This window comes from Acinonyx jubatus, chromosome B2 (assembly GCF_027475565.1).
Source record: "Acinonyx jubatus isolate Ajub_Pintada_27869175 chromosome B2, VMU_Ajub_asm_v1.0, whole genome shotgun sequence".
NCBI classification, from domain to species: Eukaryota; Metazoa; Chordata; class Mammalia; order Carnivora; family Felidae; genus Acinonyx; species Acinonyx jubatus.
In genome coordinates, this window is record NC_069385.1 from 95,955,238 (window position 1) to 95,982,499 (window position 27,262).

At 40.3% G+C, this 27,262-nt stretch overlaps 1 long non-coding RNA gene across 1 annotated transcript in view; it reads right to left on the minus strand.

The window, feature by feature from the left end:
* LOC113598514 (uncharacterized) overlaps positions 1-26,007 on the minus strand; it is a 32,650-nt gene extending 6,643 nt beyond the window's left edge. Inside the window, exon 1 of the long non-coding RNA XR_003419139.2 lies at positions 25,087-26,007. This is a non-coding gene — a long non-coding RNA (uncharacterized LOC113598514). The remainder of the gene's footprint in view (positions 1-25,086) is intronic.
* Between the last annotated feature and the right edge of the window lie 1,255 nt (positions 26,008-27,262).

Here is a 27,262-nt window from a genome sequence, read left to right on the forward strand (position 1 = left end):
AACACACCAAACAAGCAACAGATACATCACAAGGCATTATGTTAACGAACTTGGGAAAGATCATCAAAAAAAATCAAGATTTTTGCTCCTTTATAGCCTGATAATTAACATCATATATCCCTTCCCTCCCCAAAGTAAAAGATGATGAAAGAATAGAAGAGGTTAACACACAGAAGCTGATGACCTTGAAAATGCTGCTAAGTGGCCTAAACACTGATTTGCCCAGATGGCTTAGTAAAGAGGCCAACTCAGGTCTTCACCAGAGATTAAGTTGCTTCCCATGGTCACCCAGGTCAAAGACAGAGCCAAGACTATTAAGATTGCAGCTGATGTTATTCACAATGGCATTTGAGAGCATTTACAACATTGTATAGCTTACAAATTGCTTTTGTAGACATTAATCAAGTTATCTTTACAACAATCCTATCAAGTAGGTGGGACATGCATTACTATTACTTTCCCAATGACAAAAGACATCAGAGTCCAAGTCTCCAGACTTGGATTTTTCTCTCCTCCACCTATTACTCAGTCTCTATCCTTAAAATCTACATCCTTAAAAGATTTTGAGTGTTTTAACCAGCCTAGATCACCCCTCACCGCATTAGTATCAGAAAGACTGCATCTGTTTACTGATTTATTCAATGATAAGAAGACAGGCTGACTCTGTCATTACATCCTGTGAAATAATCGGTTGAGTATTTAAGAAGATGATGAGCACTCCAGAACCAATGAAAAAGAAAATCAATGTAACAAGTCAGGGGACAAAAATAAAGGCATATCACTCCCCTGTTGACAACCAGTTATGAGGTCAGAAAACTAGCAAATGAAACCCACGGCTTGAGCATCATCATAAATCTGCACTAAAGAGGGCTCTAGGCACCACACCACCCAACACTGCAGGAAACACTACAATATTTCCATAGCAACTGTAACTAAGGACATCATCAGGATGCTGAAAATGCAAAAGAAGAAAAAGAGGCATAAACTGGGGACAAACAAGATTGTTTCCCTAGCAGAGTGAAGCCCACTATTCACCCCCAGAAAACATAAATATTTCACCACCTGAAGCAGGCAGTAACTAGCTTTCAGCCAGCCAAAACCATCCTCCCAATTTATATTTTCCAAGAAAAGAAATCAGCCAAAGGGCCAAAAACACAAGGAACTCAGAAATACATATACCAAGCAGGCAGCAGCATGCTTGAGTGTCATAGATTGGTCATGAGTCAGGAAAAGAGCCCAGTCATTTATTAAACTATCAAACCTGTTATGGCCAGGCAGGTACTATCAGGAACACAAAAGTGAACCAGAAATACATTCTGTCCTTGGAGTGTTCAGGGTTGTAAGGGGAGATAAAAGATCAATTACTATAAAACAAACCAGAATATGATAGACATTAAAAAAAAAAAAGAAATGAATGTTGCTATTAGAATTTAGATTATTGGAGGGTGTTATGGATTGAATTGTGTTCCCCAAAAAGATGTGTTGAAATCCTAGCCTCCAAGTACTTCAGAATGTAACCTTTTTTGAAAATAGGGTCTTTGCAAATATGATGAAGTTAAAGGAGGTCATAAGGGTGGGCCCTGATCCACTAGGCTGATGTCCTTTGAAGGGAGAAGAGCTTATAAAAACTGAGACAAACCAAGAAGGTGACGATGAGGCGGCGGAAGCAGACTGCAGTGATGCAGACACAGGCTGCAAGGACAAAGGATTGCCGAGATCCACCAGAAGCTGCGAGAACCACTAGAAGCTGGGAGAACCACCAGAATCTGCAAAGGGCCTAGGAAGCATGCTTCCTTGGAGACAGCAGAATCGGGGCGGCTCTGCTGACGCCTGGATTTTAGAACCGTGAGAGAGAAATTTCTGTTGTTATAAACCTTTCAGCTTTTGTTACTTTGCAACCGCAGCCCTAGGAAACTAATTCAGAGGGAAAGATTACTTCACACTAAACAGATTACACCAAGTCTTCTTGTAAGCAATGACGTCTGAATGTAACCTTGAAGAAGTTGCAGTATACCAAGAGCGGGAAATGGGATTTCCTATTTATATGATAATAGCATCTACCGTTTACTGAGAATCCACTCTGTACCAGGTATTGTACTAGGAATCATTCATATTACTAGGAATCATTCATACGTAACTGGCGTGGTCTCTGGCTCATAAAGAAGTGCATACAGACCTCACCTCCCTAATTGACCCTTGCTGTTCCATTTCACAATGTCTGATATGTAAAGAAGTTTCCGTTTAGGGGTGCTTGGGTGGCTCAGTCATTAAACATCTGACTTCAGCTCAGGTCATGATCTCAGTTCATAAGTTTAAGTCCCATATGGGGAGAGCTCAAGCCCTGCTTTAAGTGAGCCCCACTTCTCTCTCTCTCTCTCTCTCTCTCTCTCTTCCTCTCTGCTTCTCTCTCTCTCCACCCTTCATGGGATTCTCTCTCTCTCTCTGCCCCTCACTCACTTTCGCCCTCTCTCAAAAAAAACAAAAGAAAGAAAAGAAAGAAAGAAAGGAAGGAAGGCAGGAAGGAAGAAAGAAGTTTCGGTTTAATAAATGGAAAAGGAAGGAGGGCTTAGGGTTTGTGGACAGATGTGGAAGGGAGGGAAGGAAGCAGGGAGCAGATGGCAAAGCATCTGTTCCCCTTCCAGCCTGGCCATGATCTCCTTCTAGAAGAGAGGGTGGAAACAAGGTCCAGAACCTCTGTGAGTTGTTTTTGTTTTCATGTGAAACTAGGTGAGGAACTAGTCAAGGGAACTTCAAGAGGCTCTGCATGTTTGGGGCTAATCTGGCTCAGAGGCAGGGGAGGCCATTCTCCCCTCCTCTCCATATGGAGGCCTTCCAAGGACTAGACTCTGAGAGCACGGAGAGTCAACAACTTTGGCATAGGCAGTGTTCTTATGATGGACAGTGGCCCTGGAAAGGCTTCAGCCTTGGCAAAGCCTCAGCAAGTGGCCTTGCAAGCAGATGCTGGACATGTGGGAGCTAGGATGGAAGAAAATTAACAGGGCAAAAATCCATGGCAACTGCAAAAGAAAGGTTAGCAAGGGAGCTTCTTTGAGAATTTCTAGAAATAACTGGAGATACTTTGAAGGGAATTAACTTCCGTCAGCCAAATAGGATGGGGATTCACACCATAAAAATTGGGATATAGGGCGCATGAGTGGCTCAGTCGATTGACCATCTGACTCTTGATTTCAGCTCAGGTCATGATCCCAGGGCCATGGGATCAAGTCCCACATTGGGCTCTGAGCTTGGATCCTGCTTAGAAGTCTGCCCCTCTCCCCTCCTTGTGTGCTCTCTCTCTAAAAAAGAAAATAAATCTTTAAAAAAATTGGAATATAAAAAGAATGTGAGACAATGGAGTACTACAGGGCAATGAGAAAGAATGAAATATGGCCCTTTGTAGCAACGTGGATGGAACTGGAGAGTGTGATGCTAAGTGAAATAAGCCATACAGAGAAAGACAGATACCATATGTTTTCACTCTTATGTGGATCCTGAGAAACTTTACAGAAACCCATGGGGGAGGGGAAGGAAAAAAAAAAAAAAAAAAAAGAGGTTAGAGTGGGAGAGAGCCAAAGCATGAGAGACTCTTAAAAACTGAGAACAAACTGAGGGTTGATGGGAGGTGGGAGGGAGGGGAGGGTGGGTAATGGGTATTGGGGAGGACACCTTTTGGGATGAGCACTGGGTGTTGTATGGAAACCATTTTGACAATAAATTTCATATATTGAAAAAAAAAAAGAATGTGAGAACTTGTTCTGTGACAGCAGGCTGATGAGGCCTGGAATATACCAATCAGGCACAGATTTTATTTAATCTAGCCAATCCCCATCATTATTCCCACTCTACAGGCAAAAAAACTGAGGCTCAGTTAAGTAACTTTCCCAGCCAGTAACACAGTTTAATTCTGGATCAAAAATAAAACCATGTCTGTCAATGGCCAATGCGTTTCCCACTATACACACTGTGGATCTAGGCAGAGGAAAGAAGAACACTTGCAAAGAGTTGGGAAAAGAATACAGGGGTACTTGGGGGGCTCAGTCAGTTACGTGTCCAACTCTGGATTTTGGCTCAGGTCATGGTTTCACAGTTCATGAGTTCAAGTCCCGCATCAGGCACTGCACTAACAGCATGGAGCCTGCTTGGGACTCTCTCTCTTCCCCTCTGTCTCTCCCTCCCTGACTCATGCTCTCCCTGTCTCTCTCAAAAATAAATAAATAAAACTTAAAAAAAAAATAATACAGTAGGTCAGGGTATCAGCCAGAATTCTGGCAGGAAACAGAATGCAACCTGAGTTGTTTAAATGAAGAGATTTGTTTATTTATTTACTTACTTACTTACAGGCTCCACACCCAGCACAGAGCTCACAACCCTGAGATCAAGACCTGAGCTGAGAATGAGAGTCAGACACTTAACCAACTAAGCCACCCAGACACCCCTGAAGAGACTCTAATAAAAGATATAGTTGACATTGCTATGGGCAGGATTAAAAGAATCAACAACAGGGGATGTTAAGATACCCAGAAACCAGAAATAGAGGATTCACTCCTAGTGAATCCTAGTGAGACTGGAAACCATGCAGAAGAGGCTGCCAGACAGATTGGTAACCAGGGAGGGACACCTACAGGGAGGTGGGGGGCTGGAGAATAATCTGACCTTTCCTCTTACTCCCAACCTTCTGACTGCACCACCTACTGATGGTGCCAAACTGGAAACTGGCTGCCAAGGAAGCCTGGATGAGGCCAGTGTCCGGGATCAGAGACTCACAAGTGGAAGAGAAGGAAGACATTTCCGTGGAAAGAAGATGAATTGAGGCTATGTGCTAATCCTGGCCTGTTTTGCTCTTGGCTCCATTCCCTGCCCTACTCTGTCCTATTCTGTATCATGAGAATTTCCATCCCCACCTTCCTTGGCCCTCTGGTTTCTGCATCAATTCAGCCAGTGGGAGGCTCTGAAGGAAGACTAGGGGGAGGAAACGGAGAATCCAGGCTATTTCTCCCCCTCTCCTTCTGCTTCAGGCACTGTCTGTGGCAGTGGCTGTCTTTTCTGTGAACCCAGCTCTTGTGGCAAGGCCTGCCGAGGTGCCTGCTTCCGCTTGGTGACCCTGGATCCTATTGCCCCTTAAGCTTAGGCAGTGATAGTAGCTTCTTGCTCTTAACCTCAGGGATGCTGTACGATCCCACTTTAGGCTTCTCAGCTCTGTCAGTGCCAGTGGGACTAATTCTTTGTACTAAGTTCTCTGTTTTAAAATATCAAGAATATTTCCTAGACCCTAGCTGATATAGGAAACTCACACCAGAAAGCTTCAACCTGTGGCACCTGGGTGGCTCAGTTGGTTGAGTGCCTGACTCTTGATTTCAGGTCAGGTCATGATCTCATGGTTTGTGAGATCAAGCCTCATGTCAGGCTCTGTGCTGACTGCACGGGGCCTGCTGGGCATTCTCTCTCTCCCTCTCTTTCTGCCCCTCCCCCTGCAAAATAAATAAATAAAACAAAAACAAACAAACAAACCCCCAACCTTCCTACAGAAAACAGGAGGAAAATGAATATAAACATGACTTGTATATCCTAAGTATTGAATAAATTTTTGTTTATCTATCACTGTTGTGAGCCTGTTTCTCCGTCTTACTGGGGCCTCCTGTCCCTTAGCCACCAGTGTTCGGATATGCTCTCTGGCCCCTCTTGCCCTTCATACCCCTGGAGATGACAAATAGCCACATAAGCAATAGTCTGTTAGAACTCTTAGCTTCCTTGCCAAATGGTCCTTCTATCTTATCAAGACACATCCCTGAGTAGAACAAATTCTCTACTTTCACAGTTCCTGCTTTTTTTCTGGAGAAATACTATGTGGCCAGAGAAATACTATGTGTTTCTTTTCCTAGGATGTTCATGTGCTCTGTTCATTATATTCATAGTGCCCATTTCCAACAATTCTGCACACATATCTTTCCCCCAGAGTCCCTTGAATTCACTAAGCTTCACATCAGTTTAAAATTGATGCAAAGGAAATCCAGTAAGAATCAGAGACCAGGGTGCCTGGGTGGCTCTGTCAGCTAAGTGTTTGACTTAGGCTCAGGTCATGATCTCACTGTTCATGAGTTCAAGCCTTGCATCGGGCTCTATGCTGACAGCTCAGAGCCTGGAGACTGCTTCAGATTCTGTGTGTGTGTCTCTCTCTCTCTCTTTGCCCCTCCCCTGCTCACACTCTGTCTCTCTCCCAAAAATAAATAAACATTAAAAAAAAATCAGAGACCAAAAATAAATTTATGACAACATGCCATAATTTCATACATGGAATGATTTCCTAAAAGCAGAAGAGGTTGGGGCAACTGGGGGGTTCAGTTGGTTGAGTGTCCGATTGTTGATTTCAGTCCAGGTCATGATCTCATGGTGAGATTGAGCCCGGCATGGGGCTTTGGATTTTCTCTCTCTCCCTCTCTCTGCCCCTCATCCTCCTTGCACTTGCTCTCTCTCTCTCAAAATAAATAAACATTTCTTAAAAAGTAGAATGGGTTTGTTCAGAAAATGAAATAAACTGCTGATATATAAATCCTGACATGGAAAAGAATCAATATTATTAAGTCAGTTATATCTATAAAACAGTTCACTACATTTTTATCTTTGGAATACTGAACTGCCACTACACACTTGGAATTTAATTCAATTTATGAAGCTTCCATTTGCCCACAACTTCTCCAGAACACCAGATTTTGCACATTCAGTTCCACCTCAGCCATATTTTAAGCTCTAATACCAATGGTTTAAGTATACATTAGGATATTTCAGACAGAGACTCAATGGTTTCGCCAATACATACTTTTGTCCTAATCTTGGATGCAGTTTAGTCTAGTTGTTAAATGCAAAGGTGTAGTAAATTGCATTGTTGGTCCTGACTTTCCTATATTCCATCCATGTCCTTTGCCATTGTCTTCGGAATTCCTCCCCGGTTGAAGATTAGATTTGTATGTGGCAATTATCGAGGAGTGCTCTTGGGAACAGCACTTTCATCAGATAAAGAGAAGCAAGACTAGGCAAGTGACAAAAAATAGGACTTGGTCTGTTGCACCCAAGGCCTCAGCCAATCCCACAGGAAGCTCTGGAACTGGGATGGCCCTTCAGAAATGTTTTGAATTGGGGCATGGGGTTGGGTCTTTGCACTGTCACACCTGACCTGTAACTGCATGTGGGTGGCCTGTGGGGGCACCCTTGAGCAAAGCAGCTGCCGGCAGGCAGTGGGGATGGGAGATCAGGGGTAAGGGTGGTAGTGGGAGGACGGGAGGGTTGGGGGGGTGTCTATCTGTGAGTCTTCATCAGCAATAAATATTCAAAGCAGCTGAGGGAATGAGAATAATTCCGAAGGGGGATCAACAGGTGTTTCACAGCATGTGCTATATTCCATAGAGGTAGAGTATATCTCTTTGCTGCTTGACATTGGGCTCAGCCTTGTGACTTAGCTTGACTAAGTGAATGAGGCAGAAGTGAGTATACTGGTCTCAAGCTTAGGCCTTAAGAGACCTTGCATATTTCCAATTTCCTTTTTATACATGTCCAGGCTAACCTGCTGGTCTCAGGAGGAAGATTAGAGGCACATAGAACAGAACCATCCCAGCCAGCCACCCACCCAGGCAAGCCCAGCTTAGATCAGCTAACACCCAAGATGACCTGTAGACACTATAGAAATTGAGTGCTTGCTTTTGTATGATGTGATTTGTTATGCATCGATAGCAAGTCGATATAACAGACTCTGACCCAACGGTCAAATCTGATTCAAAATCCAATACTTCTGGCATTGATGATTAACTTTATGTGTCAACGGGCTACAGGGTACACAGATTAAACATTATTTCTAGATGTGTCTATGCAGGTATTTCTGGATGAGATTAGCATTTGAATTGGTAAACTCTGTAAAGTAGATTGACCTCCCCAATATGAGTGGGCATCACCCAACCCAGGGAGGGCCTGAATAGATCAAAAGACAGAGAAAGAAAGATATACATATCTCCCACTGGTTAGGTTTTTCTGGAAAACCCTAACCAATACAGTGACCTACTTGTGATCTTGAACAATTTGCCCAATCTTTTCTTGTAAGCCTCAAGTTTACCCTTGATATAGAAACGGTATCTGCTCTATAATGTTGTTGTGAGTTTAGCGTGGTACATGGCAACTTAGAAGCACTTAATCACTATAAGATATGCTCAATATTTGTATGCTTTTATTTCTAGGTGTAAAAATCATGACCCTAGAAGATATTGCTGGGTGAAGGGGGATAGCAAAGGAAGGGTCAGTTCCCACTGCTCTCCAATCCCATTGGCTGCTCTTATCCTGCCCTCCACCCTTCAAATGTTTAGGTCTGGCAATGGAAGAAGTGGCAAAGCTGAGTCCGGCAATGTCAGCAGTAAATTGGTGTATCTGCCCTTAAATTCCTGGACTATTAAGCCAAAGATAATATTTGCTAGAAGGGGCAAGAAATAACAGAGGACAGGTGCCTTCTAGTCCTGCACTGGTCTTTTCTTTTGGCTTCCAGGCTCTTGAGCTTTCTTAACTATTCATAACATGGTGTTCTGATGCATTAAGAATAGTCTGTGGAGCCCTCACTGTGTAGCCACTTCAAACAGTACTGTAGGCGGAGAATTTTTGCCCACTGAAATTCTACTGCCAAGTTTTGGCACGGTGCTTTACTTTTTTCCTCTTCCTTTTAAAGCTGACAAGGAAAAATAAAGTGCAGAAATACTGTTAACCAAATAAAGAGACACTGATTTTTTTTAAACCTCATTTGCGTCAGAAAATTCATTCCCCAATGAGCCATAACCAGATGAGACTGAACATATCCCAAACCTTACAAGAGAAAGTTTTAATTACAGACTTCATGTTTCATCACCAGCAAGTCCAAGCCATGGTTTCCAAAGGGAGTTGAGACTGAAACGCCTCCCATCTGTATCTCCAAAATCTTATCTTGGCTTGCTTATTCCCAACTATTAGGTTATTTCATTTTAAATAGAGTGAAACTGAGACTCATTCCCCTTCATTTCCCAAATTCCTAAAACAGCTACTCTTTGTTTTTAATGGTGCTACAAAAAAAAAAAAAAAAAAAGAGAGAGAGAGAAAGAGAGAGAAAAGAAAACAGCACATTCCTGAAATATTACAAGAGACCAACAGAAGAGAAGCAAGTGCAGCATGGAGAGACTCCTGGGGAAGGGCTTCTTGAACTTTTGCACCAGGACACCTTAACAAAAGAGGAGAACAAAAAAATTGCCCAGGGGCACATGGAAGTATACACAAAAATGAAAATAGCTAACATTAGTGAGAGTTCACTGCGTACCAGCCACTGCTCTAACATTTAACATATGCTTGTCATTTATTCTCATGATAACTCTATATGGCAGATGACATTATTATTCCCACTTTATACATAAGGAAAACGAAAAACTGAGACACAAAGAGGTTAAGCAACTTGTCCAAGCTAAATACACAGCTATAAAAAGCCTAAATACAAATAAATAAAAAGGCTAAATATAGCCAAATTTAGCTATAAAAAGCTAAATTACAGCTCTAAAGCCTGTAGTTTCAATCACAAGTTGCCATGAGTAGTCTACTAAACACTCAAAGTGTCGTTAAAGTTTCACCTTAAAAATGCATGTGAATAAAATGACATAGGGTATAAGAATGGATTAAAAAAACAGGATCCAGGGGTGCCTGGGTGACTCAATCAGTTAAGCGTCTGACTCTTGACTTCAGCTCAGGTCATTATCTCATGGTTTGTGTATTTAAGCCCCACATTGGGCTCCATGCTGACAGTGCAGAGCTTTCTTGAGATACTTTCTCTCTCTCTCTCTCTGTCTTTCTGCCCTTACCCACCCCCTCTTTCTCAAAATAAATAAATAAACCTAAGAAAAACAAAAACAAAATAAAACAAGATCCATCTATATGCTGCCTACAAGAAACTCACTTTAGACCTAAAGACACCAGCAAACTAAAAGTGAGGGGATGGATCTATCATGTTAATGGATGTCAAAAGAAAGCCAAAGTAGCCAAACTTATATCAGACAATGTAGATTTTATTTTAAAATATTTATTTTTGAGAGAGAGAGAGAGAGAGAGAGAGAGAGAGCATGCACTTGAGCAGGGGAGAGGCAGAGTGGGAGAGAGAGAATCCCAAGCAGGCTACCCATTGCCAGCACAGAACTCAATGCGGAGCTCAATCCACAAACCATGAGATCATGACCTAAGCCAAAATCAAAAGTCGGATGGATGGTCGACCAACTAAGCCACCCAGGCATCCTCAGAAAAACTAGATTTTAAACTAAAGACTGTAACAAGAGATGAAGAAGGGCATAATATCATAATAAAGGGGTCTATCCGAAAAGATCTAACAATTGTGTGTATTTATGCCCCCAAAGTGAAACACCCAAATATATAAATCAACTAATCACAAACATAAAGAAACTTATTGATAACAATACAATAAAAGTAGGGGACTTTAAATCCCCACTTACAGAAATGAGATCATCTAAGCAGAAAATCAACAAGGAAACAATAGCTTTGAATGATATACTGGATGAGATGGACTTAACAGATATATTCAGAACATTCCATCCTAAAGCAGTAGAATACACATTCTTCCCAAGTGCACATGGAACATTCTCCAGAATAGATAACATACTGGGTCACAAACCAGCCCTCAACAGTACACAAAGATTGAAATCATACCATTCACATTTTCAGACCACAACACTATGAAACTTGAAGTCAATCACAAGAAAAAATTTGGAAAGACCACAAATACATGAAGGTTAAAGAACATGCTACAAAGCAATGAATGTGTTAACCAGGAAATTAAGGAAGAAATTAAAAAATACATGGAAGCAAATGAAAATGAAAATGAGAGGGGCCTGTATGGCTCAGTCTGTTAAGCATCTGACTTTGGTTCAGGTCATGGATCTTGCAATTCATGGGTTTGAGCCCCACGTTGGGGCTCAGGTGCTGATGGCTTGGACCCTGGAGCCTGCTTCGGATTCTGTGTCCCCCTCTCTGCCCCTCCCCCACTTGTGCTCTGTCTCTCTCCCAAAAATAAATAAACAATTAAAAAAAAAAAACGAAAATGAAAATGTGACAGTCCAAAACTCTTGGGATGCAGCAAAAATGGTCAGAAGAGGTAAGTACATAGCAAGACAAGCCTACATCAAAAAGCAAGAAAAATTTCAAATATACAACCTAACCTTAAAAAGGAGCTAGAAAGGGAACAGCAAAGAAAAAAAAATGGCAGAAGGGAAATAATAAAGATTAGAGCAGGAAAAATATAGAGAGAGAAATTACAAAAACAGTAGAACAGGTCAATGAAACTAGGAGCTGGTTCTTTGAAATAATTTATAAAGTTGATAACCCCCTAGCCAGACTTATCAAAAAGAAGAAAGGACCCAAAGAAATAAAATCATGAAAAGAGGAGAGATCACAAACAACACCACAGAAATACAGCAATATAAGAGAATATTATGAATAATTATATGCCAACAAACTGGGAAATCTGGAAGAAATGGATAAATACCTAGAAACTCACAAACTACAAAAACTGAAACAGGAAGAAATAGAAAATTTGAGCAGACCCATAACCAGTGAAGAAATTGAATCCTTAATCAAAAATCTCCCAACAAACAAAAGTCCAGGACCAGAAGGCTTCCCAGGGAATTCTATCAGACATTTAAATAACAGTTAATATCTATTTTTCTCAAACTGTTCAAAAAAGAGAAATGGAAGGAATACTCCCAAATTCATCTACAAGGTCAGCATTACCTATTCCAAAACCAGACAAAGACCACACTAAAAAAGAGAATTACCAGCCAATATCCCTGATGAATATGGATGCAAAAATTCTCATTAAGACTAGCAAATGAAATCCAATAGTACATTAAAAGAATCATTCACCACGATCAAGTGGGATTTATTCCTGAGCTGCAGGTTTGGTTCAATATTCGCAAATCAATCAATGTAATACACCACATTAATAAAAGAAAGGATAAGAACCATAGGACCCTTTCAACAGATGCAGAAAAAGCATTTGACAAAATACAGCATCCATTATTTTTTTTTAAGATTTTTTTTTTAATGTTTATTTATTTTTGACAAAGATAGAGACAGAGCATGAGCAGGGGAGGGGCAGAGAGAGAGGGAGACAGAACCCAAAGCAGGCTCCAGGCTCTGAGATGTCAACACAGAGCCCGATGTGGGACTGGAATCCATGAACTGTGAGATCATGACCTGAGCCAAAGTCAGACACTTAACTGACTGAGTCATCCAGGTGCCCCCATTCTTGATTAAAAACCCTCAACAAAGTAGGGATAGAGGGAACATTCCTCAATATCATAAAGGTCATATATGAAAGATTTACAGCAAATATTATCCTCAGTGGGGAAAAACTGAGAGCATTTCCTCTACAGTCAGGAATAAGACAAGGATATCCACTCTCACCATTTTTATTTAACATAGTACTGGAAGTCCTAGCCTCAGCAATCAGACAACACAAAGAAATAAAAGACATCCAAATCAGCAAGGAAGACGTTAAACTATCACTATTCGCAAATGACATTATACTCTATGTAGAAAACCTCAAAGACTCCACCAAAAAATTTCTAGAACTGATACACAAATTCAGTACAGTTGCAGGATATAAAATCAATGTGCATCAATCTGTTGCATTTCTGTACACCAACAATGAAGCAGTAGAAAGAGAAATCAAGGAATCAGCCTCATTTACAATTGCACCAAAACCATAAGATATCTAGACTAAACCTAACCAAAGAGGTAAAAGATCTGTACTCTGAAAACTATAGAACACTTATGACAGAAATTGAAGAGGACACAAAGAAATGGAAAAGCATTCCATGCTCATGGAATTCCACACTCCATGCTTTGGGTCTGTGCTACCCAAAGCAATCTACACATTTAATGCAATCCCTATCAAAATACCACCAGCATTATGGAACCACAAAAGACCCTGATAGCCAAAACAATCTTGAAAAAGAAAAGCAAAGTGAGAGGAATCACAATTCTGGACTTTAGGCTGTATTACAAAGCTGTAATTATCAAGACAGTATGGCACTGGCACAAAAACACATATATAGATCAATGGAACAGAATAGAAAACTCAGAAATGGACTCACAACTATATGACTAACTAATCTCTGACAAAGAAGGAAAGAATGTCCAATGGAAAAACTCTCTGCAACTCTCTTCAACAAGTTGTGCGTTGTGGACTCACAACTATATGACTAACTAAACTTTGACAAAGAAGGAAAGAATGTCCAATGGAAAAACTCTCTTCAACAAATGGCATTGAGAAACCTGGACAGAGACAGTCAGAAGAATGAAATTGGACCACTTTCTTACACCATACACTAAAATAAATTCAAAATGGATGAAAGACTTAAATGTGAGACAGGAAATCATCAAAATCCTAGAGAAGAACACAAGCAGCAACCTCTTTGACCTTGGCCAGAGCAACTTCTTACTAGATATGTCTCCAAAGACAAGGAAAACAAAAGCAAAAATGAACTATTGGCACTTCATCAAGATAAAAAAAAAAAACTGCATAGAGAAGAGAACAATCAACAAAAGTAAAAGGCATCCTATGAAATGGGAGAAGATATTTTCAAATGACATATCTGATAAAGGGTTAGCATCCAAAATCTGTAAATAACTTAACAAACTCAACACCCCAAAAACAAATAACCCAGTGAAGAAATGGGCAGAAGACATGAACAGATATTTTTCCAAAGATGACATCCAGATGGCTAACAGACATATGAAAAGATGCTCAACATCACTCATCATCAGGGAAATACAAATCAAAACCACAATGAGATATCACCTCACACCTGTCAGAATGGCTATAATTAACAACTCAGGAAAAAACAGATGTTGGTGAGGATGCAGAGAAAGGGGAACCCTCTTACACTGTTGCTGGGAATGCAAAGTGGTGTAGCCACTCTGGAGAACAGTATGGAGTTTCCTCAACGTGTTAAAAATAGAATTACCTTATGACTCAGCAATTGCACTACCCAAAGGATACAAAAATACTGATTCAAAGGGGCACATCCACCCCCAATATTTATAGCGGTATTATCAACAATAGCCAGAGCCCAAATATTCATCGACTGACAAATGGTTAAAGAAGATCTTGTGTGTATGTGTATATATATATATATATATATATATATAATGAAATACTAGTCAGCCATCAAAAAGAATTAAATCTTGCCATTTGCAACAACGTGGATGGAACTAGAGTGTATCATGCTAAGTGAAATAAGTCAGTCAGAAAAAGACAAATACCATACGATTTCAATTATACATGGAATTTAAGAAACAAAACAGACAAACATAGGAGAAGGGGGAAAAAAGATAGAGAGGCAAACCATAAGAGACTCTTAACTATAGAGAACAAACTGAGGGTCGCTTGATGGGGAGATGGGTGGGAAGATGGGCTAAATAGGTGATAGGTATTAAAGAGGGCACTAGTTGTGATGAGCACTAGGTGTTTGTTGAGGTACAATTGACATAAAATAAACTCCATAATCACAGTGTGCAATTTAATAAATCTTAACCTGTCTTCCACAATCAAGACAGCGAACATAGCCATCACCCTCAAAAGTTTCCTTGTTCCCATGTATTCCCTCCCTCCTCCCCTCACCCCTCCACTTTTCTGATATTTTTAATGTCAAATGTTGTGTTTTTTTTTAACCACCCCTCTTTACGGCTCTAAAAAAAAAAAATTCTACTCCTGAAACAAATATTACACTATATGTTTAGTAACTAGAATTTAAATAAAAATTTTAAAAATATATTTTAAAAATGCATATGGATACTTCATTCTATTCGATAATTCACATTTGCTTTAAGATAAAATCTGCCCTCAAAGAGTTTGGTTTACATTTTTCAATGTTCTACTTCCCCTCCAAGCAAATCTTCAACCAAAATTGATGTTCCAAGATGGTAGACTAAGTGTTTAAGGTGGTGTGCCCAGTTTGAGAAGCACTGGCCTAGGGCAGCTACCTTGCCCAAGAAAAATAAAAACACCTTTATTTTATCAGCCAGAATTAATTTGTCCAATTAACCATATTTATAAGAGATATTAGCTTCTTCCCCACTGTCAAGGCACCTGATTCTAAAGGGTTGTGGGTAAGATGGAATTGAACCAAACAGATTAACTGAGTAATTTAGCGGGAGAAAGGAGACAAACACATCAGTTAGACAGATGAAGTTCATCATGGCTAAACTCAAAATAAGCGTAAGGCTTGACATAAGGCAGAGCATCTTACGAGCAGGATATTTTTAGCTTGGACTGAGATGTAAGGACATGTGAGAGAGAAAGGGGGAAGGAATGTGTGTGCGTGTGTGTATAAGAGGGAGAGAAAAAGAAAAATTGGAGAAGGAGCAAAAAGTCTGTTTTTATTAGAAAAGAATGCAGTTGGGCACCTGGCTGGCTCCGTCAGAAAAGCATGCAACTCTTAATCTCAAGGTCATGAGTTTGAGCCCCATGTTGGGGGTAGAAATTACTAAATAAAATAAATTAAAATTTAAAAAAAAAAGAAATAATGCAATTTAATGGGGGAAAAAGCACAGGAATTAGAGTCAATTCAACCATGAATGAGAACATTATATGTGTTAATAATAGTGCAGCTTATTTTATCAAATCTAAGACACCATCAATTGTAAGATTCATTCAAATATTCTCTTAAAATTAAGAAAAAATTTTAATGTTTAATTTTTTTTTTAATTTTAGAGAGAGAGCACAAGTGCAAGAGAGGGGCAGAGGAAGAGAGAGAGAATCCTAAGCAGGCTCCATGCACACTGCAGACAGAGCCAGAAGCAGGGCTCCATCCCACAACCCTGGGATCATGACCTGAGCAGAAATCAAGAGTCAGATGCTCGACCAACTGAGCCACCCAGGTGCCCCCATTCAAGAATTCTTTTAAAATGTCATCTCAGAATTGATGAACTACAATAATTTCTTTCAGTCCCATTTGAAAAATGAAGATAATACCTACTATAGCCCTTTTTGTTTTGTTTCATTTATTTATTTTTGAGAGGGAGTGCAAGCAGGGGAGGGGCAGAGAGAGGGAGAGAGAAATAATCCCGAGCAGGCTCTGCACTGCCAGCTCGGAGCCCAATGCAGGGCTCAAACTCACGAATCATGAGATCATGACCTGAGCCAAAACTAAGAGCCAGCCACCCAGGCGCCCTATTACCTACCTACTATAGCCTTGCAGGGAGACGGTGACAGATAAATAAACATTTGCCTGACATATGGAAGGTCCTCAGGAAATATAAGACATATTATTTCTACTACTTTTTGCCAAAAGCAAGTTAATTTCCTTCTTCTCCAAAATAATATTTTTGTTTTTATTGGAAAAGTTTACATTGTAAAGGGGAGCATTCACCTAATCACAGATGAAAACAATATACTGAGGGGTAAAGCAAGACAGTATTTATCCTCCCCAGATTTTTCTATATACAACAAATATATGTGAGTATTGACCCACACACGAAGTGATAAATTGCTTTTTAAAATTTATTCACTTGAGCACCCTTAAGGTTTTTCACACCGCACTGCATAATGGACAAAGAGTCATACTAGAGGAGATACAACTCATTAATTGTCTAAGAACTGCTAGGTTCTATCACTGAAATTAATATAAATTACCATACCTATGCTTAAAGTGTGTTAGGTTCTAGTAGTGTTTTACTCATATTTGTACCTTCCATAATAGACTTGAAGATTTTTCTGATCATGGTTAACTAGATGTGCTCTTTCCCACCTTTACAAGGTCATGGATTTCTGTATTATGCTTATAATTGTTATGGAATACCGCTGCATATTGCAGTTATGTGTGTTTATATCTTATCACCTCTGCCAGCACACTGAAAAATGGAAATGACAGGTTGTGGCAATGACACAGCATTGGTCACTAGAAAGAGTGGTAGAAAGATTGCAAATAAACTGAGAGCAATTCTAATGATCAACTATGGTTTCCAAGCTGTATAGAGAAGGGTGAGAAGCCAAGCAGGGAGTAAAAGATGAATTAAATAGAGGGATCAAGGGGATCAAGCTCTCCTTGTGCTCAAATAGTCAGTGGAGTTGCAGAGAGATGCAAGAATTAAGAGTAGATGTTAGGGGTACAGAGAAAAAAAGTAAAATTCACATTGTATGTGGTAGAGAAGCTCAGAGTGATGATAAACTTCAGCTGTAACTCTCCAAGTGGGTAATGGAAATGAGATTTAAGAGTTGGGGAAGGGGCATCTGGGTGGTTCAGTCAGTTAAGAGTCTGACTCTTGATTTTGGGCCAGGTCATGATCTCACAGTTTGTGAGATCAAGCTCCAGTAGGGCTCCAAGCTGACAGAGCAAAGCCTGCTTGGGATTCTTTCTCCCTCCCTCTCTGCCCCTCTCCTGCACATGCACAGCTCTCTCACTCTCTCTCTCAAAATAAATAAACTTAAAAAAAGGAGTTGAGGGGAAAATTGGGGTGCCTGGGTGGCTCAGTTACTTAAGTGTCTGACTCTTAAGCTCAAGTCTTGATCTCAGGGTCATGAGTTCAACTCCTGTATTGGGCTCTGCCCTGGGTATGGAGCCTACTTTAAAAAAAAAAAAAAAAAAAGAGTTGAAGGGAAAATCTATGGACCTGAGGAGGTAAATACATTCTGAAAGCTAGGATGCTAAAAGGTCCCCTGGATGCTGAAACTCCTCAGAAAACCTCGGGAGCTGGAGTAGCAGGGAAGACAGTGAACTGGGCATCTATAACAGGAAAACTCGTTTTCCTCCTTCTGTGGGGAAAATCCAGTTCTTCCCTGTGTGTTTCCTTCCTAGGAGTCTCCTTTACTTTTACCCAGAACACTTCACTTCTGGTCACTTCTGGTTACCAGATATGTGGAGGCTTTTCCCCATACCAAGCGATTCTCTGGGATACAGGCTGGGTATCTTACAATTTAACTCAGTTCTGATACTATCTACCCAGATATAGTGTCAGATCCCACAGGTTAAGGCCTCAGTCTCACAAGACTGCCCCCCCCCCCGATGCAAAACACACATCAAATGCAAGTTGTAAATCCAAGTTATCACCTGGACTTCTGACCAGCTGGCTATACATTGGAGGTTCCAAAGACCCCCAACTTGGGTTTGATTCATTTGCTACAGCAGCTCACATAACTCAGGGAAACACTTAGGTTTGTCAGTTTCTTAAAGGATATGATAAAGGATACAGATGAATAGTCAGATGAAGAGAAACATAGGGTGAAGTGTGGTAGCACTTCTGGTGCAGAAGCCTCTGTCCCCATGGAGCTGAGGTATGTCATCCTCCTGGTATTCATGTGTTCCCCACCTAGAAGCTCCCTGAACCCAAACACTACTGGAATGTTATGGATGCTTCCTCATGTATGCATGATCAATTATTTACTCTGTTTCCAGCCCTTCTTCCCTCTCTGGAGAGTGTGGGGTAGGCCTGAAAATTCTAAGCTTTTAATCTTGGATTGGTTGTTCTGGGGACCAGTGCCTATCTTGGAGCCATCCAGGAACTCACCCAGAGTCACCTCAATAGAACAAAAAATGTTCTCAGTGCTCTTATTCTTTAGGAATTTACAAGGGTTTTAGGAGACCTGTGCCAGGGATGGAGGTCAAAGACAAATATTAGAGCAAGAGGTGTTCCTTGTGTTCTTATCATTTAGGAAATTACAAGGGTTGTAGGAGCCCTGTGCCAGGAACCAGGGGCAGAGACCAATATATTTTTTTCCATTTTTTTAAAGTTTTTAAATTTATTTTGAAAGAAAGAGAGAGAGCAGGAGAGAGGCAGAGAGAGAGAGAAAAAGAAAATCCCAAGCAGGCTCCTTGCTGTCAGCACGGAGTCTGACTCAGGGCTCAATCTCACAAACCATGAGATCATGACCTGAGCCAAAATCAAGTGTCAGACACTTAACCGATTGAGACACCCAAGCACCCCTACTTTTTCTATTATTTCATAGTGCCATAAGATCTTCTGAGAGTGTGTGTATGGGGTGACTGGAATGTCAGTAGACAGCAACTACAAGTTGGAGAGTGCATGGCATAATGTCAAAGGTATCAAAGGAAGAGGAACATTTTCACCAGCATAAAGGAGTAATGATTTCCAATGGTGATTCTCAGAGTCTAGTTCCTAGATAAGTTACACCAGCTCCACCCAGGAACTTGTTAGAAATGCAAACTCTAGCCTCCACTCCAGATCTACTGAATCAGAAGCTGGCAGTGGGCTCAGAAATCTGTGTTTTAAGAAGCCCTCCAAGTGGTGCAGAGGCTTGCTAAGGTTTGACCACCGTCGGTTTAGAAGTGGCTACAAACAAAGCTGAACAACAGGTCAGCATCCACCCATTTACCATCACAGCCTTTTCTTTAGTCATCTGTGGGATTCAGATTTCAGTTAAAGCCATAAAATGGAGGGAGCATTATGAAGAAAAGCCGGGGCAATAGAGGGGTTTGTTTGCAATGGAAGAAGGTTCCAGAGGCAGCCCTGAATGTTGACTCTCTTCCTTCCTATCCCAAGCCCTTGCATGGGCTCAGCCATCCTGACAGAAACTGGGGACAGGAGTACACAGGGGGCAAGCTGAATTAATAACTGTAACAGCAATATTTTATAATAACCATAATTATACTATTAATAATTACATATAATTGGTAGCTATTAATCCCGTTTCATTCATAAAAACCAGCAAGAAGATAAGTGTCATGGTCTCCCAGGGCTGAACGTGGAGAAAATGTTCACTCCCACACTTGCAGTTTTCAGATGGAACAGACACGGCCACATGGACTAATGTTTTTCACTTTATCCTTAAACTAACCAAATAGGTCCAGTAGCATATTAACAAGCCCACAGTACCTAAAAAGCACTTAAGTTCACGGAGTTAGTATAAACTTATACTCATGGTCTTTTCCTTTGCTGTGATACATACCCTTCCCAAATCACCACTGAGATGGTTCTCCAAATGAAGCTAACCATACCACGTGTTGCTTCAGCCTTAATTACACAGGTTACGTCACACCTAATTACCATTTACTTCATTTGCATGTTGTTGTTGTTGTTTTAGGAGATTGAGGAGGGGATCCTGAAATTTCAAAAACTGGGAACAGCACCTGCAGAGTTCAATTACAGTTGGACCTTCTCCTCCTGGCTAAACTTCAGCTTTGTTCTTGGCTCTCTGCACTGGAGTCACAGGAATGTAAACATTAGAGAACCTCATCCTCTTTATCTTGTCTGTTACTTCCAATGTCCCTCCTGAATTTACTGATCTAACATATTCTGTTTCTAATAACTACTAAAGTGAATACATTTCTTCCCTTCAATAAAACAGATCTCCTTTCTGATCAATATAACTCAGAGTGAAGGGTGCCTGCATGGTTCAATCGGTTAAGTGTCTGACCCTGATTTTAACTCAGGTCATGATCTTGCAGTTCATGAGTTCCAGCCCCATGTTGGGCTCCATACTGTCAGTGCAGAACCTGTTGGTATTCTCTCTCTCTCTCTCTCTCTCTCTCTCTCTCTCTCTCTCTCTCTCCCTCTCTCTCTGCCCCTTCCCTGCTCTCTCTCTCTCTCTCTCACACAAACACAAAATTGAGAGGTAGGTATAGAGATTTCCAATATACTTCCTGTCTCTACAACTGCATAACCTCGCCTATTACCAATATCACTCACTAGAATAGTATGTTTTTTACCAAGGGGGAAATTACATTGGTGTATCATAATTACTCATCGTCTATAGTTTACTTTACACTTCACTCTTGGTGTTTTACATCCTGTGGATTGAGACACGAGTATAATGACCTATCATTATATCATACAGAGTATTTACACTGTCCTAAAAATTTTCTGTGCTCTGCCTATTCATTTTTCCCTACTCCTACCCCTGGAAACAACTCATCTTTTTATTGTCTCCATATTTTGCCTTTTTCGGAATTTCTTATAGTTGGAACTATACAGTATGTAGCCTTTTCACAGTGGCTTCTTGCACTTAGTAATATGCATTTAAGTTTTCTTCGTGTTTTTTTCATGGCTTGATAGTTCATTTCTTCTTAGCACTAAACATTTCCCTTGTGTGGATGTACCATAGTTTATTTACCCATTCACATACTTAAGGACATCTTGGTTGCTTCCAAGTTTTGGCAATTATAAACAAAGCTTCTATAAACATCCATGTGCAGGTTTTTGTGCAGACGTAGTCTTCAACTCCTCTGGGTAAGTACCAAGGAGCACAATTGCTGTATTATATGATAAGAGTATGTTTAGTTTTGCAAGACATTCACCAAAATGTGTTGGCTATGCCATTTTGCATTCCCATCAGCAACGTATGATATTTCCTGTTGCTCCCCACATCTTTGCCAGTATTTGGAGTTATCAGTGTTCTGGATTTTGGGCCTTGTCATAGGTGTGTAGTGATATCTCATTGTTGTTTTAATTTGCATTTCCCTAATGACATATGATGTGGAGCATCTTTCCATATGCTTATTTGCCATCTGTACATCTTCTGTGGTGAGTGGTATATTAAAACCACTGACCCATGTTTTTAATTGGGTTGTTTGCTTTTTCACTGCTGAGTATTGAGTTCTTTGTATACTTTGGATAACAGTCTTGTGTCAGATGTGTCTTTTGCAAATATTTTCTCCCAGGCTGTGGCTTGTCTTCTAATTCTCTTGATATTGTCTTTCACAGAGGAGAAATTTTTAATTTTAATTCAACCCACTTTCTCAATTGTTTACTTCATGGTTTATGCCTTTGGTGTTGTATTTTTAAAAACATCATTATACCTAAAGTCAGCTTGGTATTCTCCTACATTATCTTCTAGGAGTTTTATAATTTTGCATTTTATATTTTGTTTTATTTGTTTTTGTCGTTAAGTGAGCTCTAAGTTAGGCATGGCTTGAACTCACGACCCTGAGATCAAGACCTGAGCTAAGATCACATGTTGGATGCTTAACCAAATGAGCCACCCAGGTGCTCTTGCATTTTACATTTAGACCTATTATTCATTTTGAGTTATTTTTTGTGAAGGGTGCAAGGCAAGACATAGAATTTTAAGAGCTAAAGGTTAACACTATGCAAAAGTACAAACAAGGTTAAGGGTCACTTGATTGGGTGGATCAAGTCATGTAGGAATTGAGCACGAGGGAATAATTATTAAATGTTTACTTTGAGAAAGAGCTAGAGAGAACATGCATGCATGCATGCATGCACATGCACCCAAGGGAGGAGCAGAGAGAGAGGGAGAGAGAATCCCAAGCAGGCTCCATGCTGTCAGCATGGAACCCCACCTGGGGCTGGATCCCATGACCATGAGATCACAATCTGAGCTAAAATCAAAGTCAGACACTTAACCAACTGAACCACCCAGCATCCCAGAGAACTAAAGAATAATTATTAAGGACTGGAGTTAATTAAGGACGTCTTCTTAGAGGGAGGAAATTTGAAGGAAGTTCACAATTGAAATGTGAGGAGGGAAGTTGATGAGCTAGTTTAAATAACCTGAATTGCACAAGCTGCAGAAAACAGACAATGTTTACCCTGAAAAGAATGAAGCTCATGAGAAAGATGACTGGCTATTTTCTTCAAATATGTGAAGATCTGTCATATGAAGTAAAAATGGCTGCATGAATAATACCTGGTTGGATGGTATCTGCCCGGCTCATTTCCCCTTCTGTGTAAATGGTCCAATTCAAAAAATGACCACTGCAGCCACATTTTTTAAAATATTTGTTTACTTTTGAGAGAGAGAGAGAGAGAGACAGAGTGTGAGCAGGTGAGGGCCAGAGAGGAAGACACGGAATCTGAAGCAGGCTCCAAGCTCTAAGCTGGGGCTCGAACTCATGAACCGCAAGATCATGACCTGAGCAAAGTCACACGCTTAACTGACTGAGCCACCCAGGTACCCCTGTACCCATGTTTAAAGTACCTCACCAGCCCCTCTTCATGGCTCAGTTGTTTGGACCCAAGAAAGCATCTCATCCAAGTTAGATATTCGAATTCTCCCTTTTGGAAATTTGAGATGGTTCCAGTGGAGGAGGTGAAAACCTAGGGGGTAACTGACCCACTAAATGGAAGTGACCTGAACTACTAAATGACTACATAGAGACACTCCCCTGCCAAACTGCATTACACTGTGAGCCTGCAAGAAACAAGCCTTTATTGTATTAGGCCACTAAAATTTAGGGGTGGTAATAGTGATTCATCCACCTTGACTAATAACAGCAATTTATACTACATCACCTCTAAATATCCCTTCAAACTCTTAGATGCCTTAATTAAAGTAAGATTAAAAAAAAAATCTAAATAGATGATCTGCAAGATGGAGCAAAGGCAAAAGAAAATGGAAGCAAGAGATTAGTTATAAATCTAACACAGAAATTTAGAATCTAAATCATGTCACTTTTGGGGCGCCTGGGTGGCTCAGTCCGTTAAGCATCCAACCTAGGCTCAGGTCATGATCTCACAGTTCGTGAGTTCGAGCCCCGCGTCATGCTCTGGGCTGACAGCTCAGGGCGTGGAGCCCCCTTCGGATTCTGTGTCTCCCTCTGTCTGCCCCTATGCTGCTTGCACTCTGTCTCTCGCGTTGTCTCAAAAATAAATAAACATTTTAAATAAATAAATAAATAAATAAATAAATAAATAAATAAATAATGTCACCTTCATGAGAGGCTTTCCTTCACTCCTCAATCTAAATTAATTAATAAATAAATGAATAATTAAAAAATAAACAATAAATTATGTCCCTCTCACTATTATTGCCTTTCATACTCCCCTAAACTTTTTCTGTAATAGTATTTACTATAAATTACTATTTAATTTGTAATTATATATATCTGTAGGGGTTTATTTATTTAAAGTTAATCTGTCTCCCTGGATTGTAAGTGTCATGAAGAAAGTGACCATCTCTTTCAGTTCACTTTTTTATACCCAATGCCCAACACAGTAAATAGCCAAAAAAATATTTGCTGAGCTAATTAAGTAATTTTCAGATTTCTAATCTGAAACACTGAAGAAATGTTACACATTGTCTGAGTCAGTATTCACATATTGAAGAAACGGCAATATTTGTACAATCAAAAAATTAACAACTTAGGGAATATCAACTGTCTGCTGCAGTGTGCAGCACTCCAGAGTAGGTCAGTCAACAAATATGAGTTCCATTCCTCCAACTCTCAGGACATATGCCCCAAACCACCATTGTTGAATGTCTGCAACAATGGAACATGCAATGAAACAAGAAAGATGGACGTTTAGATACTGGTCTTCCGAATACCAGGAAGGCCAAGAACTAGTCCAGGCAGGATGTCATTACTTGAGGAGCATCAGGGCCATATTAGAGCAACAGTGCCCCTCGGCAGTAACCAATATTCCATTGAAAGCCCCTGGACTAGGGGTGCCTGGGTGGTGCAGTTGGTTAAGCTTCCAACTCTTGATCTTGGCACAGGTCATGATCTCACAGTTCATGAGTTTGGGCCTCGCATCAGCTCTGTGCCGATGGTACAGAGTCTGCTCAGGATTCTCTTTCCCTCTTCCTCTGTCCCTCCCCCACTTGTGCTCTCTCTCTCTCTCAAAATAAATAAATAAAACTTAAAAAAAATTTATAAAGCCCCCGTGCCTATGTTCTCAAACTTAGTGTGCCAGGTCCTGTCTTGGCCCAATCTTTTCGTTCTAAGCCTTTGGCCAGCACATTAACCTGGGTAGTCCTTATCTCTCATTAGATAACCTATCTCCTGTCTTGGCAAACATGACCCTACTCTGTACTGGACACACTTGTACTATTCTTTTTTTTTCTTTTTTTTTTTTTTTTAACGTTTATTTATTATTGAGAGAGAGAGAAAGACAGAGCATGAGCATGGGAAGGACAGAGAGAAGGGGAGACACAGAATCCGAAGCAGGCTCCAGGCTGGGAGCTGTCAGCACAGAGCCTAACGCGGGTCTTGAAGTCATGGACCACGAGATCATGACCCCAGCCCAAGTCAGACGCTGAACCAACTGAGCCACCCAGGTGCCACACACTTGTGCTATTCTTGCTCTCAATTAAGAGTAAGATATTCTTACTTCAATTTCTAAACAAGTTGTCCAACTAGAAAAGGACTTCTTTCTTCCACAAGTGACCCATTTTTTTGTAATCGAGAATTGCTCAGCAAATAATATGAGGAAAATGTTCTTTTTGGAAAAGCAGAAGAGGAAAGGAAAAGGTAGTTTAGATTTTCCAAGAATATTTCTTATAAAATACTCCTATAAAATATTTCCTGAAACAGGCATGTCGCACCCAAGCTCTAAGTGTTTTGGGAGGACAATTTTTTTTTAAATTTGTGGCATCATATTACAGCCTTTCATATTTACATTTCATAATTGTCCTTTGATAACTGTTCAAACGGAGTCTGTTTCCCCGGTATATTAACGGTGGCTTCAAAAAAGTAGGGGAGGGGGAGTGGAAGCCATCAGTTCTACAAAGAACAATGTGCTGAGCAAATTGACATAAATGGTATTAAGGGAATTCTGGTATTTTCTAAGTAATAACTTAAGGATATTGAACAGAAGTCACTAGCCCACTGCAAGGCATCTTGTGAAATACTGTCTTGTGTCTCAAATGGTTATGAAATGAAAGTTAAAGGAGTACAAGACTGAACCTCACATTGCAAGCCAAGGACAATTAGGTAAGTTAATAGGTGTGATTTATCTCTCTCTATGGATAGCAAAATGAATTTGAAAAGTGCTTTGTAACCCAAAGAGCTTGGCTCAAGTTCAAACTGCTCCTACCATCTGTTTCCAATGTTGATTTGCAGAGTCCTTGGGTACTACTCTTTCCTGACCAACTCTCTGAAGTTACAATGCAAAGTCCTGTGTAACTACACTAGGATACATTTGCTTATGCCATGTTAGGTATGATACATGATTTGGATATGGGCTTCACATGTATTATTTATATAGTCCAAGATTTTTAAGTACATTCCTTGATTCTCCACTTGGTCTCGTTCTGACCATTGGCACCTGTGATGGATCCAATTATTTTTTGGTTAAATTCAAAATCTCCAAGCATGACTTGAATTACATACTATGTTGACTTGTGTTATTACACCCAGTATCTTGATTTTTCTTTAATCGCCCTGTTCTATAAAAATTTCAGAAATAATCTCATGCTCACTCACTGGCTAGGGCTACAAATACATCCAGAGTGACAAGAGTTTATTTTAAAAAGCTAAAATAGATGTTTCCACTGCTAGGAAAAATCCTTTGAGTCATACAGAAATTAGTTCACCAAAGGTTTGTAGGCCATGTCCAAACAAAGCCCCAAGATTATTTAAATCACAACTTAAAATCCACAACTTTGGATTTTAGTATCCAAAATGACATCCTAAGATATAATTTTGATAGTCCTGTGAAACACTTTCTCACATAGACCAATCACGTAGAGAACATTTTCATTTTATCTGCAGTAGCTAAAAATGTGAATTTATGCTATTTTAGCAGTTCTTGCTATTTCTCATTAGTTTCATTGACATTTATATGCTCAAAAAATACCAAAAATAATTTTTTTCTGAATAAGCTTCAATTCTAATATTGTCATTTATTTGATAATACTTTTCTACCTTCCTTCAAAGCCCACTCACTAATGGATAATTAAGCACTTTTCAAATTCCTAACAATATGTGTGGAATGAAACAGAGACTTAAAACTCATTATAATCTATCCAAGCCATAGACGTGATGGATACTCTTACACAATTCAATTAATGTCACCCTTGGATGTTAGGGCAGTGAAAGAGGGCTGGCCAGAAGGGGCTAGAGGTACTTTTCCAGCAAAATGGGAGAGATGATGAATACCCTAGGTCTAGGTGGTCAAGAAATCATGTCCAGAGATGTCAACCAGACAGGAAGCAACACATGAGGATTATAAAGGCAGGTACAGAAACTAGCAGGTGAGGGAATCAACAGGAATGGTTACCTTGGTACACGTCTGCTGAGCATTCCTTGCACCGGTGAGTTGCCCCTCCCTGTGTCAGCCTAATGGTTCTGGCCAGGGCTTCCTCTGTTCTCACCATTCTCCACCCACCTGGGCACAGGTATGGATTTCTGAAACAGACTGAATAAATCATAGTGCTAGTGCATTAGGGTTAACTGTGCTCCTAGTTTCTGAGCTGGTATAACACCGTCTTATCTTTAACTCCTACTTTTACCCCATTGCCAGAACAAAGTATTGATGGGTGAGTGGAGACTGGCAAGGGGGGAGC